This window comes from Acinonyx jubatus, chromosome X (assembly GCF_027475565.1).
Source record: "Acinonyx jubatus isolate Ajub_Pintada_27869175 chromosome X, VMU_Ajub_asm_v1.0, whole genome shotgun sequence".
Taxonomy (NCBI): Eukaryota; Metazoa; Chordata; class Mammalia; order Carnivora; family Felidae; genus Acinonyx; species Acinonyx jubatus.
In genome coordinates, this window is record NC_069389.1 from 99,758,073 (window position 1) to 99,774,214 (window position 16,142).

The 16,142-nt window shown below is 36.9% G+C and overlaps 1 protein-coding gene across 2 annotated transcripts in view; it reads right to left on the reverse strand.

Moving 5' to 3' along the window:
- TENM1 (teneurin transmembrane protein 1) overlaps positions 1-16,142 on the reverse strand; it is a 779,729-nt gene that overhangs the window by 751,790 nt on the left and 11,797 nt on the right. For both annotated transcript variants that reach the window (XM_053201635.1, XM_027054328.2), the window contains exon 2: positions 10,867-10,933. The gene's annotated coding sequence lies outside the window, so the exon portion shown is untranslated. The remainder of the gene's footprint in view (positions 1-10,866; positions 10,934-16,142) is intronic.

Consider the following 16,142-nt stretch of genomic DNA (forward strand, 5'->3'; position numbering starts at 1 on the left):
AGAATTCTTCTCTTCATGGATTTAGTAACAAATAGAGGCATAAGAAAATAGTAGTCGGGATACCTGGGTGGCTCAGTCGGTTGAGCATCCGACTTGGCTCAGGTCATGATCTCGCAGTTTGTGAGTTCGAGCCCCACATCAAGCTCTGTGCTGACAGCTCAGAGCCTGAAGCCTGCTTCTGTGTCTCCCTCTTTCTTTGCCCCTCCCTTGTTCATACTCTGTCTCTCTCTCTCCCTCTCAAAAATAAATATACATTAAAAAAGATTTTTTTTTTAAGTAGCCAAAACAGTATTTGAATACTGGCCATGCAACTTACTTAGTAACCTTAGCCAAATTACTTAACCTCTCTTGGCCTCAGTCTTCTAACCCTTAAAATTGGAGATAACAGTACAGACTTCATAAAGTTATTGTGGGGATTAAGTGAGATAACCAGTTTAAAACGAATAGAACAGTTCTTGGCATAAAGCAATTGTTTATAACTTGCTAGATCTCGCTCTCACATACATGCACACATCAATTGGCAACACAAAAGCATATAGAATTTTTTTAAAGTAAGCTAAAAACTAAATTGTCTACTATTATTTAAAATACAAGTATGTCACATAGGATTATCTACATCCTAGACAGAAAACTGAAAGAACAGGTGAGAAGTCATTTACAAAGACCTTCAACATTTATAAAATAAAAACCACAAAGTCAAGAATGAGAAGAGAAAATATAAAATGAAGAAAGTATATTCATCTTCTTTTGCCAAATGTCGAGAATGAGAAAAAAAAATAAACATAGATAATTCTCATGTGGTTTGGCAAACTGGAAATTTTGAATGGGAAATTATTATTTGAAGAATGGTCTATATGCAATCCCCATTCCAATTCTAGTCTTATCCAAAGTACTATCATTAAAGAAATGATCTTCAAACACCAGAAATGACTATCAATGCTATGCAGATATCAAATTTTTCTAGGCCAATTTTATTTCCATCCATGATAAAATGACAAGTTGCAGAGATGAAGGCAAAATGGCAAGATAATCTATTTTGATTTCTATAAGAAATTTGACTTAAATTCCATGACATTCTTAGAAGCAATGAGGAAAACAAGGGCTTACACTAGAGTTCAGTAGCCTCATTACACTGGAGGGCCAGCCAATAGCAAAACCAAGAAACAAGTAGTGGAAAAGGGGAACAGGAAAAGATACAGAGAGAAAAAATAAGGAGAAAAAAGAAATCAGCGCTGTGACAGATTTGCCCAGTTCATGTTTATAAAGTACTTAGAACAGTACCTGACATGTAAACACTGTATGTATTTGCTAAATAAGGAATTCTACGCTCAGCACTGATGACAGGACTCCCTGACCCTTTGTGTAGACATTCAGATGCTTGAAAGCAGAGGCTTAGAGCAAATGACTTCTCAAGGTCCTATGCAGCTCAGTTATTCCATAGCTCTGTTTCTCAACATCCTTAAGAGATTTCACTAGAGAAAACAACCGAAGGTACTTGTCGACACACCAGAGTTCTATTTTCCACGTCATGGCTTTCCATTTTAGCTCAAGGTGTAATAGAACTGTTGTTTTTTTTTAATAGACAGCGCTCATTTGGTCAATCTCTTCGAATCTGTGGGCATTATTGTGAGCATGACTTCCTTTGATAGTAAACACATTAACAACTAGTATTCTTTAAAACGGCCCGTTCATTTATAAGGTAGCCCTGTCAGTAAGCTCTGCCGTAAATCATTTGGTACACCGAACTCTGTGTTCCCATCAGTAATGAAGTAGGCATTTTTATTCAAATGTAGCAGGATGTTCAGCTCCCAGGATAATGATTAAGTGAAGATCTCCTTTTTTATTCTGCAGACAAAGCAGATACCATACTTACAGTTTAGGCTCTCAGGGACAAAAATCTTAGTGGAGGCCAAGATTTCCTCTGACTTTATGGAAATAACCTTTTTAAAAGTTTGCATTCTGTAGTCCCTCTCTGTGGCAATTCTGATTTCTTTTTCCTGGGGTCAGAATATTCTTGACAGGTCTCCCACTCCCTTGCTATTCTTTAATAGTACTGTGATTTCCTTACTTCTCTTTCTAATGAATATTTCATCCGTCTGAAGGAATAAGCATCGTGTGTTTACCAGATGACAAAATGACTTCCAAAAATGTACTTAACTGGAAATCAGCCTTTATTAGAATTACCAGTCTTCTTTGAGCTCCTTCCTCTGCCTCCTCAAACTATTGTGAACAGTAAAATGAATAGTAACTTTGTGTGCTATGATTAGAACTATAAGCTTGGTGCAAATTAGTACTCATGAATGGCACTCTCACATCATACAGTATGTGAACATAAGCTTAGATCAGGGCATGCCCATAAGTGCATATTTCATTTTGTGTTCACACACAGTACACAAAATATCCAAGCATCAATCAAGGTGCTTTTGAACAAAGCACTGGGTAAAATTAAATAAAATTACAAAGGACACTGGAAACTTGTATTATTTATACTAATTTATCACTGAAGGTTTACATCATACATTACGAATTATACCCACCCCATTTAACCAGCTGAGAATTTTGCAAATAAGAAGAGAACAAAATCAGTCATCTATCACACACAGTGACAGTTAGCCACGTCAATTAAAATGTATCTTTTAAAATTGAAGTTCGCATGCAGTAGTACACATAAGTCTGGGATAAAATAGGTAGCTGATGGGTTCTCAGAAACAGCCATTTAAAATCATGCAAGTCGAGGGGCGCCTGGGTGGCGCAGTCGGTTGAGCGTCCGACTTCAGCCAGGTCACGATCTCGCGGTCCGTGAGTTCGAGCCCTGCGTCAGGCTCTGGACTGATGGCTCAGAGCCTGGAGCCTGTTTCTGATTCTGTGTCTCCCTCTCTGCCCCTCCCCCGTTCATGCTCTGTCTCTCTCTGTCCCCAAAATAAATAAACGTTGAAAAAAAATTAAAAAAATAAACAAATAAATAAAATAAAATCATGCAAGTCGAATAGTTTCATCTGACATTTGTCAGACATCTAGCAAAAATAGGACAATATTTGAAGGTCACCAATTCAATGTCTATCCTATAGAAAAGACCCTGGCAACTTCAGATAGCATGCCACATGGCATGGGATTACACTACCCCTTTGTACTTACTTCAGAATTTTTGCCATTGTTTTTCATTTTTCTTTAGCTGTTTTCAAAAAGAATATATAGTGATTCTGAATATACTTTGGAAGTGTGTTAGGCTGAAGAAATAGTGATTTCAAATTTATTAAGGTGAAATGGAAGGGCTGGACTTTGCCTCACCCAAAAGAAACTTTGCTGCATTCAGCTGTCAGGGTAGCAATATCATGGGGCTGAAATAACACTCCTAAAGATCTTCTCAGAGAGATTTTCCAGAAACCACAAGAGCGATTTCAATGAACTCTGAACCCATTTCCTAAACGTCTAATGTTGGACTTCTTGTTGGCAAATATGGATGCATTTCAGATTATGGCTTATCTATAAATAGCAAAAGTCTAAGGCTTTGTTTTCAGTTTTATGGTTGTTTTTTCTGTGTTATTCCCCCCTAAGGTAGAGGCATAAATACCAACTGAGCAGTGCTTCCATTTTCCTTAGAATATCAGAGCTAAATGCTACAAGAAAATGAATGGAATCTACAAGTTAAGGTTCATTATGTGTCTTGCAGATAGAAGTGTATGAATGACTGTCCTATCCACAAAACACAAGTATGTAATCAGTCACTAAGATTAGGAGACTCCAAAAGAGAATGGTGGCACAGTTAAATGTATCTTTTCAAGGAAATATATGGCAGTGATGGCTATAATTGACCATCTTACCATATTTCTGCCCACACATTAAGATGATTCTACAGTTTCATGGAAGTATAAGCTGACGAGTTAATTGAGAATCCATATCTATGGATATCTATCCACCAATATATCAATCTACCAGTTATCAATATGTCAATCTACTGACCTACCAAACTATCTATCATCTCATCTGTAAGGAGACACCATAAGACAGAAAAGTTCAGCTTACCTGTACAACTGCCCTTCTTGCAACAAAATCAAGTCTATCAATTTAATTCTTCTTGCTTGGTATCCACTGCTACTGCTCCTCTAAAGTCTAACAGGCCCTGTTTTAGCCCTCATCGCAACACTGCACAGTAGGTACTTGATCCAGTTGTAAGATCTTTTCTTTGCCTACTCTCACACTTAGAGAGGTAGCTTGTGGTTTGGTGTAAAATCTGACCGTGACTGAAATAGACCACACACACACACACACACACACACACACACACACACACACACCAAAAAAAAAAAAAAAAAGAAAGAAAGAAAAAAAAGAAAAGAGGGCAACCTACATGATACTCTCTTACTCTCCCCTACTTAACAGCATGGATATTTTGCCATACTTTGATTTTTCTTTTTGGTGAAGCAGTAGAGAAAGTTAGGTCACTGGAATGTTCAAGGAGAATTTTAAAATGAACATGTTTTGGATTCACTGATCTATACTATAAAAAGGATGATTGTCAGCTATGAGAAAATTTAACACTCAGAAATCCTTAGAGGACTAACGGTAAATATACTAAAGCTGAATATAACTACATCTGTACCTATATCTCGACTATTCTGATTTTGCATAAAGAGGAGATGATGACCAAACTGAAATAGGAAGATACACTTTTCTTAAGAACAAACAAAAACTGAATCTTCAATTATTTTTTTGAGATTATCTCATTTAAATGTTCCATAGGATCCTCAAATTCAACAGGTATAAAATGGAACTCATTATCCTCACCTATGCCCTCCATTTTCCCCCACCAAGGCCAAAGCCTGTGCTTTCACTCCTTGCAAATGAATGGCACCAAAGCAGATGAATGGAAGTAGGGTGGAGGTAGGGCTGGGGTAGGAGAAACCATTACAAAAGAACAGAGTCAAGATATCCAGAAAAGGGCCCAGGATCTGATTACAAATCATGTGTAAAGATTTTTAGCTGACCCTAGGGGTCATGAAAATTTTTTTTCAATTCACCTTAAATTTGAAATCAGTAACACTGAATGGTGTCATCATCTACCCAGTCTCCCAAGCCAAAAACCTTTCTCTTACTTCTTCTATCTAATGAATGACTCATGCCTATCAGCATATGTCAAATATCAAGGTTCTCAAACTGTCGTCCCTGGACCAGAGGCATCAGCATCCCCTGAAACTTGCTAGAAATACAAATTCTTGGGCCCCACCCCAGACAAACCAAAAACAGAAACTGCTCCAGGGAAGTGAAGTGTCTAGCAATTTGCAACTTAACAAGCCCTCCAAGGGATTCTCATACACACTCAAGTTTGAGAACCATTGTTCAAATCCATCCCTTTATCATTATTCCCATTGTCAACTGCCACCTGGCCCTCATCCTCTCGTATCTGGCCTATAGCAATAGTCTCTTAATTGGTTTTCTGGCCGTCAATATTGCATCTTCCAATCCATTCTTTATACTATCACCAGAGTGAACCCTCTGTATCATAAATGTGATTATTAAAATCTTTCCCTTGTTCCTCCATGCCTATAGAAATGGTGTTTAAACTGTGTTCCTAGGTGAATATGGGCATCTTTGGGGGGCCATTCTGCCTACCATGACAAGAGGCTCAGTGGGTAGTACACCACACTTCAAATTTCACAAGTAGCTTTACAAAACCGCTGGCCAACAAGAGAAAGGAGATGTTCCTTGGGACACAGAAGTCCCTCTTCATCTGTCTCGAGCCTACCTCTTCAGGCCTTATCTTTTCTCATGCTTCCCTTCCACGTCACTGTTCACCTGTATAGAAAGACTGCAGCTCCCCTAAGAGACCAGGGCCATTTGGTGTTTCTGTGCCACTGCTTCTTCTGCTTAGAACATCTGCCCATTCTTGCCATTTGTTCATGGGATAACTGCTGCTCCTTAGCCGCTACCAGTCCACACTTAAAGGATGACTCCCATAATACCGGCATTACCTTCTACACGAAGCCTTTTCAGATGCCTGCTTCTCATCCCTCTACTAGATGGAATTGATTAATGTCCCTCTGTGCTCTGACAGTGACAATAATAGTAGAGAGAGTGATAGCTGATCTTTACAAGCATGTACTATGTTCTATGCAAATCACTGTGCAAAGTGCCATCTTAAGACTCACAAGTTTATGAGGTATGAGGTTTAATTATTACCCATTTTATTTTATTTTATTTTATTTTATTTTATTTTAGTATAATTAGCACACAGTATTATATTAGTTTCAAGGGTACAATATAATGATTCAACAATTCCATACGTTGCTCAGTGCTCACCATGGTAAGTGAAAATGGGGTAAAAATCCCCATTTTAAAGATGAAGAGACAAAAGTTTAGAAGGATTATATTTAATCTACTTGCCCAAGTTGTACAGCAAATTATGTGGCCAGAATTGGATCATTTTATCTACTTAAACCCGAAAGCATATGCACTTAACCTCTACAGAACAGGAATCAGACTCATAACACATGAGTCAGGTAAGCAAGGACTAAGACAAAGGGGGGTTGCAGACACTGTGGAACTGAACAGGGTATACTCAAGCTGTAAGCATTTAAATAAAAGGAAAGGGAGGGTGGGGAGGGAAAAGAGACAAAGAAGAGCCCTGGGTTGCAAACAAAACATATCTGAGGACTGATCCTGAGCAGTAGGCCACTAGCTTGACACTTCTGTTTCATACTATATTCAATTCTCAATTTTATGCTTGTCATAAAACCCTTGTCAGGATAATTTATTGGGACAGTAGTGCCTATAAGTGTCCCATGAAAGAAAGAAAATTTTTCTACTTTTCACCTATCCACGAACTTTGCATTCTAGACATCAATGCAGAGAGATGGGGGGGGGGGGGCAAGGGGATGGTGTAAAGGGACAAAAGTGGTTCATACAAGGAGAGAGGAAGAGTGCTATATTCTCCCTGAGACTGTTGGTGGGATTTTAGGGATCTCATAAATGCTTGTACTTCTAATGGAGGGGCCTGGTAATGGATATCCAGGGGAAAAAAAGGGTCACTAGACAAATATCCCTGTGCACCAAGATCAGAATAAACCATGCCTTTCAGCAATCATGACTGCTACCTAGAGACTTTGCTGCAAATGTTCTGTAATGGGTAAACCTTAGTGTACTAATTCTCTATTGCCACTATAATAAACTACTACAGACTTGGTGGCATAAAACAACACAGATTTATCTTCCATTTCTGAGAGTTAGAAGTATGAAGTGGGTCTTGATGGACTATGGTAAAAGTGTTGGCAGGGCTACATCCCCTTCTAGAGACTGTAGGAGATAATCCTTTTCTTTACCCTTTCCAGCTTGGAAAGGCTACCTCCCAATCCTCAGCTCATAGACACTGTCTTCAAAGCCAGCAATGTCCTTTCACGTTTTTAAGGACCCTTGTGATTACAACGGGTTCACCCAGTTAACCAGAATAGCCTTCCTATTTTAAGGTCAGCTGAATAAGCAACCTTAATTCCATCTTCAAGTTTAATTACCCTTTGTCATGTGATGCAACATATTCACAGATTCCAGGGATTAGGACATGCATGTCTTTGGGGGACCATTCTGCCTATCATGACCAGTGATTCCCAAAGACTTTTTGAGTGGGGAGCTATTCAGGATTATATATCTCAACTGCCCTATTGGGTAGGTTCTGATATGTGAATGTTTTTAATTAAAAATATATATGAATGCCATGAGCAAATAAACTCATATGCATTCCACACCTACCAAAATTGATTCTTTTATTTCTATGTGTGTAAGTCAGGTTTCACCTATCTACCGTGAGCTTGTGATTGGGGACCATGCCCCTTATTGATTTTTGTTTCCCCAGCACCTAGCACCATACCTGGCATGTTGTAGAAATTTATTATTTGTCACAGTAATAAATAAGTGAAAAATGCTTCTTCCGGGGGGGGGGGGGAGGAGGGAAACATTTGTAGAGTTGTATTTGTTACTTAGGTCAGAGCTGTATATATCTCCAAAGCTGAATATAGTGCTAAAAAAGGACGGGAAGCTGAACATACACTATTTTAAAAATCTATTTAAAATAGATGTCAGAGGCATTTTTTTTTTATTATTTCTAGCGGATCATTCATCAGTAGAATAAGGAGCAAAAAAGAAAAGGGAACTGCTCCCCTAAACCATATGAATTCTTACTTATATTTCATTTCAAATCAATAAAGGGAAAGTCACTTCTAAAGTATTATGATTCATGAACTTCATTTACCACTCCTTCTTTTGGATTTGATCAGAATAGCCATCTCTATATAGTACTAGAATTGTTGATATTTTATTGCATTACCACATCTCATTATTATGTATTAAACGCTAGTATTTATGGCCACTACTCACCCTGATGTGAGACAGAAAAATATTGAAGGCTTGGCATCAAGGAATAGGCCTGTATAGGGATGAAGGACTGACTAGGAAGAGTCAATGGTCCTTTGGCTACCCCTCAGATCATTAACTCCAAGTGGTTATTTGCTCCCATGCACTGTCCAGTGCCCTGGCTGTTATTGCTGTGATATGTTAGATGAAGAATATATTTTAAATGTTTTAATATGAACTCAGTGCTCATGAAGGGTGCCAGATTGAAAGCACTGGAGTCTGAATTCATCGGGTTATGCACTTGGCTGGTTCCAAGTTACAGAGAGATGCTTGACCTTGAATGGCCACCCTGCAAGAGGAAGAAAACACACAGTTTTGCTGAACTTCAAGAGACTTAGGAGCAGCACAGCAGCATCCTGAAGTTAAGCATTTTTATCAAGGAGGAAAATAAGACTATTAACTTTGCTTGTACTTGACTTGATTTACTATAATGCCAATACTGGTGTGTGTGTGTGTGTGTGTGTGTGTGTGTGTGTGTGGTGGGGAGGGCAGTGGGTTAGGATACACAACTACTTCAACATAAAACAAATAAATGCCCTATTATCAATGCACTAAACCACTTAAACATGCAGCAATCTTTTTAACAACTGGTATGTGTATTCCAACTGAATGGCCAATCTTCATTCCATTTTGCATACCTGAGAAGAGCCCTTAGCTTTCTAAAAATCATAGACTGAGGAGGAAAAAAGTTGGAGCTATCCAGAGTTTTTATTATAGATATGAGAAAACCAAGGCTCAGAGTGGAAAAGTGACCTGAGGAGGCCCATATCACTAGTATGAGACCGGGAGCAGAGCCCAGGTTTTCTGATTAACAGGCAAGGGCTTTTCTAGTATATCATGTTGTCTCTCTAAGGGAGAAAAAACTAGCTGCTCTCTGAACCTTTTAAATATTTAGTGCCAATTATTTTCATAAGTGTGCATTCTTTTGGCCTGTTAGGCATTTTTCCTCCATTCTGATCTATTCATTCACCTTAGGTTAAGAAGACTATCATTTTTCACACATTTAAGCTTCCTTAAGTATTAAAAAAATACCTCTTAGTTAATAATATGCAACTGGCAAACTCACAATTTCCACATTAAGAACATTATTTCCACAAATGATACAAAATGCAAACATCTCAACTTCCTTCCTAAGTTTCTCTTTTAATCTGTCATTTTATTTTCTGATACTTTTTTTCTCCTATAGTGATCTGAACTTTTTGGCAATAGTATTGTCTTAAAGGCAGTACCTCAAGAAGAATGGCAAATAGAGCTACATGCATAGTTAAAACTGACAAATCCATTTAAAATTCCCATTACAGACTAATCTCAATTCACTGAAACCCAATTTAAGGAAAAAAAGAAACCACTTACTATACCTGTACGGTATTTTTAGATTGGCAATACAAATTCCAAGATTTTAAGGATTTCATTTTTCATGTAATTTCCCTGTAATTTCATTGTTTTCATTGTTTTGTATTTTAAAGAAAGTATAAAGTGATTCCAAAGACTTATCACAAATTCAGATCGTCCTTTTCACTTTTTTACAAGTTAGGATGAGAATTCATATTTGAACAATAATGCATAGCGCTACCAATATACAGGTAGCAAAGAAAAAAAACAATATTCTCGATTTCTCACTTACTAAGTACTGAACATTGACCAATATTTTTAATAAGAATGATGGCCAATGAGGGATGTCTTTCAGATAACTGAAGATTTTGAGTAATCTCCAAGTCTCCCTCTTCTCGCCACATTTCCTCACATATTCCATGTACCAGAGGACTAAATATAGAAGCAAATGCTTTGTCAATACTCCAGGTGAATTCTCTCTACATTGGCACATTTACCAAAAGAAAAGACACAATAACTTTTGCCCAGTAGTTGCTCAATAAGTATTTAGTGAGCATATAGACTGGTAGATGGATGGATGAAAGGAAGGACAGAATGGTAAATAAATGAATGCAATACCATGTTAATACAGATATTTTACTTGAGACTTTCCTAAAAAATTAAAACATTAATTTCAGGAGGCAAATATTTGTTTTGTCATTAAAATTCTCTGAATGAAAATATTTTTTCCATTGATATGGAGAAATACCATGCTTATTTGCAGTCAGTGAGAAGCACTAAATGGTTCTGCAAACATCCATTAGCCACTGCTGTTCCCACATACTTTGCCTATATTCCCATCAGTCAAGGAGTCTCTTGGTTTTAGCAGCTGTATATAAAAAAGGTCATAGGGTCATTCAAATACGTAGGAAAGCTTGCATATTTGATCTTGCAAAGACTCTCAATTAAGAAGTACAAACACAAACTTACCTATACAATGGCCAAGTAAGTTTTTAGAAATTTAAAATAATGCGTTTCATGTACATGACACTCAATGAACATAACTGATTTTATCAGTGAAACATTCCCTTCTTTTCACATTGTGCAACAAAGTGTTCAATTCCCAAAGTAAATTTCAGTGTAGAATGCACATACCTTGGTAGATCCAGAAGTTACTGGAACCAAAAAGGAGACAGCTGAATAAAGGTCACCCTTGTAATTCCTGTAAACAAATTAGGCCAAATTATCCTTCAAACATCTGTACAAGCAGATCCAAAGCAGTCCTTCTATTACGGAAAGGAAGAGACACATGTGGGGTTGGGGCAGGAGTAGGTGTGGGGGTGTGATTATAAGACTTCATTTTGTAATTCACAAGGGATAATGGGGTCAGTTTCCTAAAAGGTCTGCTTAAAACCTCACACAATTATATTAGCTATGTTGCCAATAAGGAGTTTTTTAATTAACGATAAGTATACCCAGAGGGCTATGGAATTCTCACCCACAAAGACTGTCCCAACTTAATACCATGCAATTATTATTCAATATACCACTCATTTTGAGAAGAAATGACCACAGTTTCAAGAAGTTTTCACCAATATAAACAATTTACAGTAATTTCAATTTCTTAAACTAAAATAGTCTTTTATGGTTTACCAAAAGCTTTCCTATACACATTTTATTTAATCCTCAAAACAATTCCAAGGAAACAGAGACTGAGAGGTTAAATGGCTGGAACAATGTCACATGTGCAGCTAGGCAGAGCCAGGACTAGAATCCACGTCCCTTCACTTTTGGTTCAGTCATTTTTCCAATGTCCCACGTGACTTCCTTCATTCGACAGTTATAAAATTTACTATATGTCTCCATAGGCCACACTTGCTACTGAGCAACAAGGCAGGAAATATACCTGATAATAATCCCTACTATTTCACTCAACTTGAGAGATACATTTCTTCCTTTGATTTGTACAGTACCCACTATGAAGTCATATAGATGTTTAACATATGAACTTTTAAAAGTCCTTCAGTGGTAGTGTAACTTGGTACACTATTTACGGCAGGCAACTTATCAGTAGGTACCAAAAGCCTTAAAAACATGCATTCCTTTTGCCTACTCTGCATGTATACATTTCTAAGGCAATTATCAGAGAGGTACACAAAGAGGTATTGTGTAAGAATTTTTGTCATGATGTTTTTTATAACAAATACTGGAAATTGCCTAAATGCCCAATAATTGGAGTTCAGTTAAAAAAAAATCATGGAATAACCATATGATAGATTACTAAGCTGCTATTAAATAAGAGATTGTTAGGATTTGTCATTTCATATAATTTCTACCTATGACTTTGATTTGCTGCTTTTAAATTATACTCTGGAAGAGGTGGGAGAGGGGAAATATAAAATTTTCCTTTACATAGTTGGTTGTTTCTTCACGTCTCTGTGTCTCTGTGTCTTCCTCTGTCTGTATCTCTTTCTCTACACACACACACACATATACATATATATATGTATATACACGTATATACAAGTATATACACATATATATACATATATACACACAAACATATATATACATATATACATGTGTTTGTGGTATGTGTATGTGTGTATAGATACATATATTATTTACGCACAAATGTTACCAATATATTGGTAAATGAAAAAAAACACATTATAAAATAGTTATATGAGTCCAGCTTAAAAAAGATATATATGTATGTAAAATATATATGATTTTCTGCTTTCTGTGTATCTGTATTTTCTAATTTTCTATAATGAACATATATCACTCATATATTAAAAAAACTATGTTTTAAATTCTTCAAAAATTCATTTTAGGTTGGTGGGGGGGATGGGTTCAATAGTTGATGGGTATAAAGGAGTCCATTTGTTGTGATGAGCACCAGGTGTCGTATGGAAGTGTTGAATCACTATCCTGTATACCTGAAACTAATACTACACTGCATGTTAACTAACTGTAATTTAAATTGAAAAAATAAATAAAACAAAAAACAAGCTTCAAAAAATCCATTTTAGAAAAAGCAGTGTGGTGAATTAAAACAAAAGAAAAAGGAAAACAAAAACTGCAAAGATTTTCTTAAGTTTATTTATTTATTTTTGAGAGAGAGAGGGTGAGAGCACACAAGCAGGGGAGAGACAGAGAGAAAGTGCAACACAGAATCCAAAGCTGACTCCAGGCTCTGAGCTGTCAGCACAGAGCCCCACATGGGGCTTGAACTCACTAACTGTGAGATCTTGACCTGAGCCAAAGTTGGATGCTTAACCTTAAGACTGAGCCACCCAGGCACCGCTGGAGAACAAAAACTTTAAGCTGTCGTAGTCCAATATTTTATGATTGGCACTCAATTAACCTTATGGCCCCAATTTATCAATCAAGTAAACCCCAAACCCATTATTTTTTATTTTTTAAGTTTATTTAGTTTTGAGAGAGAGACTGAGAGAGTGGGGGAGGGGCAGAGAGAGAAGGAGAGAGACAGTCCCAAGCAGGCTCCACACTGTCAGCCCAGAGCCCTATGTGGGGCTTGAACCCACGAACCACGAGATCATGACCTGACCCGAAACCAACAGTCAGACACTTAACTGAGCCACCTAGGCATCCCAACTGTTATTTTTTTTATATTGAGGCAAAATCTCATCAATAAGGACAAACAATTTAAAATTTCTACACAATAAATCAAGACAGAAGAAAATATATAAATGCAGTTTTTTAAAAAAATGTAGGTCAATAGCATTATTGTCATGTTTCACAAAGATCATCAATGTGACCTTGTAATGATAATAATAGAGTATTATATTATTACTAATGATCTCCATAGCCAATATATCATATATAAATCATTCATAATAGACTGAAGTGGTACTCTTAATTAGTTGCAATCTAATTGCCCAATGTGCATTTTTCATCACTGTTAATGTTGCTCAAAAAAGACATAGTTCTGCTCAAGTGTTCATGTGGTTCCATAACAGTGCTAAGTTAGAATCTCTCAAGGGAAGACATTTCAGAAAGTACTTAGATCTTGACTACAAAAAAGTATTTCTGGCTCTTCTGCCACATATACCAGAGCAAGTCTGTAGAAATTGGCTTCATACCCATCAGGCTGATTTTCAAGGAGGTTAGCAAAAAATGCTTTAAAAAAATAAACTGCCCTACATGCAGCATTTTGCCTTGGTGAGATACACAGAGAACTGGGAAGCAAGAGGGGCTTTGAAATTATTTAGCTCTTCTTTGCTCACTTCTCAACTGCCTTCAAACTGAAGCCTTTAGGAGGCTATCTCCCCATTTATGATTAGAGAAGGCCAGTTCTTATGTCGATCTATACAAGATACCCCAGGTCACTTGCCATCATTTACCAGTTCAAACATGTACCACTTCCCTCACCTTCCACCTCTTTATTTCACTCAAGAATTTATCTCCAAAAAAGAAACTGTTGACTGTCTTAATACTGCATGGGGGCTAGCTACCCTTTAGAAAAAAAAAAAAGAATGTTTGACAGGACCATCATTGAACACAACCTAATAATGCACACCAGAGGCAAAAACAGCAGGAGCCGCAAATGTTAGAAATGCATCTCAAGTACTATTGGTTTTGGAGATAGAGCCTGCAAAGCAGAGTTCTAAAGCCAAATCTGAACAGCTCATTAAGAGTTCATCTAACCCACACTTTAATTAGAACCACCACCTCTTGTTTGGTCCTACACAGAGAATAATATTCTACATCTTTCAGTTGTCTGCCTCTTAAGATGAGAGAGCCAATCATCTGAGATTGGCTATGGAGATGAAATGCGTAAATTGAAGGAGAGCAGAAGAATGGCCTAAGAGTCTGGCTAAAAAAAACATATTTATATAAATATGCATGCATATAAGGATGCATATATGTGTGTGTGGATAGATATGTTCTGCAGATAAATTTTAAAGGTATAATTTCTATTTGTTTAGGAAATGGGCCATTTTTTACTTATTTTCAATAGTTAATTATATACTAAGTATAACTATAACAACTTATTAGCACTTTCTATTTTCAAGGGACTTTGGGCTGCATATAGGTCACACTTTATTTTACTAATGAGTATATCTTTACATATTGCTACACATACTTTGAAAGCCCTAATGCTATTTTTCTAATGGGACGTTTACTCAAAGACCTTGCAGAAAATAATTGTGTTAATAACAGAGACAGTTTCCCCATTACAATGATCAGTGCTCTCAGACAATTAATGCCACAACACTCTGTATTGTCACTTTCATCCTCAGGGCCTAGAGAACTTCGAGGTTTACGTTATTGGCTGCAGCTTCTTTTTTTTTCTGGCAATATGGGCCTTTCTAATGATGAGACCTGCCAAAACTTGTCAATGCTATTTTTCTTCTTTTCCATTAGAGGTGACTGTGGCTGAATAGCCAAGTAATCTATAGTCTAACTTCACTTAATTGTTTTCACTACATGACATGAAGAAATACAGTGAGTAATCACGCCTGTTTTACATGAAGCAAATTGCTAGTGCTTTCCACAGCAATGTGAAGAAGTCTTAACTTGCCTAATCTCCCTTGAACATCCTGTTCAAATCCCAACAGGATAAACTCAGCCCTCCTTGGCTCTCCAATGACTAAAGACTAGATTGGATCAGTGGATCTCAATCATTTTCCCTGTCTGTAGATCTCTTCAAAACAAAGGAGAGAGACAATACTACCCCAGTCACATCTGTATGTTCCTCTCCCTCTAGCACCATCTCTCAAGGATAACAGGTTTACCCTCTCTTATTTATTACTGAAACTTCACTTCTAAGGTGGCAGTATTTATTTTTGTGTTTCTTGTTTCTTTGTTTTCTAAGTGTATTCTTCTGCAGTGAAAGTTATACAGATTTATTGCAGAAAATCTGGAAAATGCAGAAGGTATAAAAGAAAAAAAATCACTTAATACCTACCTCCTCCACACAGAAATAATCACTTTTAGCACTTTTGTGCATCGTTTTCCAGTCTTTTTTTTCTTTCTTATATACTGGGTAAATATAATTTTGTACCCTGCTTTATTACTTGATAGCATAACATAAATGTTTTGTTTTTATCATAAAATATTTGTAAACATCATCTTTAATGGCCATAAAATATTACATTGTCTGGATGTACCATAAATCACTTAGCAATTCCCTTGTTGAATATTTAGGTTCCTTCATTTTTTCCATTATTAATATTTCTGGTGAAAATCCTTGCCAATACAGCTTTTCCTGCACTTTGCATTACTTCTTTAGGACAAATTCCAAGAAGTAGAATTACTGGGTCAAATGGGTATGAGCATTTTTAAGGCTTTTGCTGCAAACTGCCAAATCTATACCAATGAACATTTCATCATGTCCTTATATTCATTCATGCATTCACCCAATACTTACTAAACACCTACTATGTACCAGGTACTGTGCG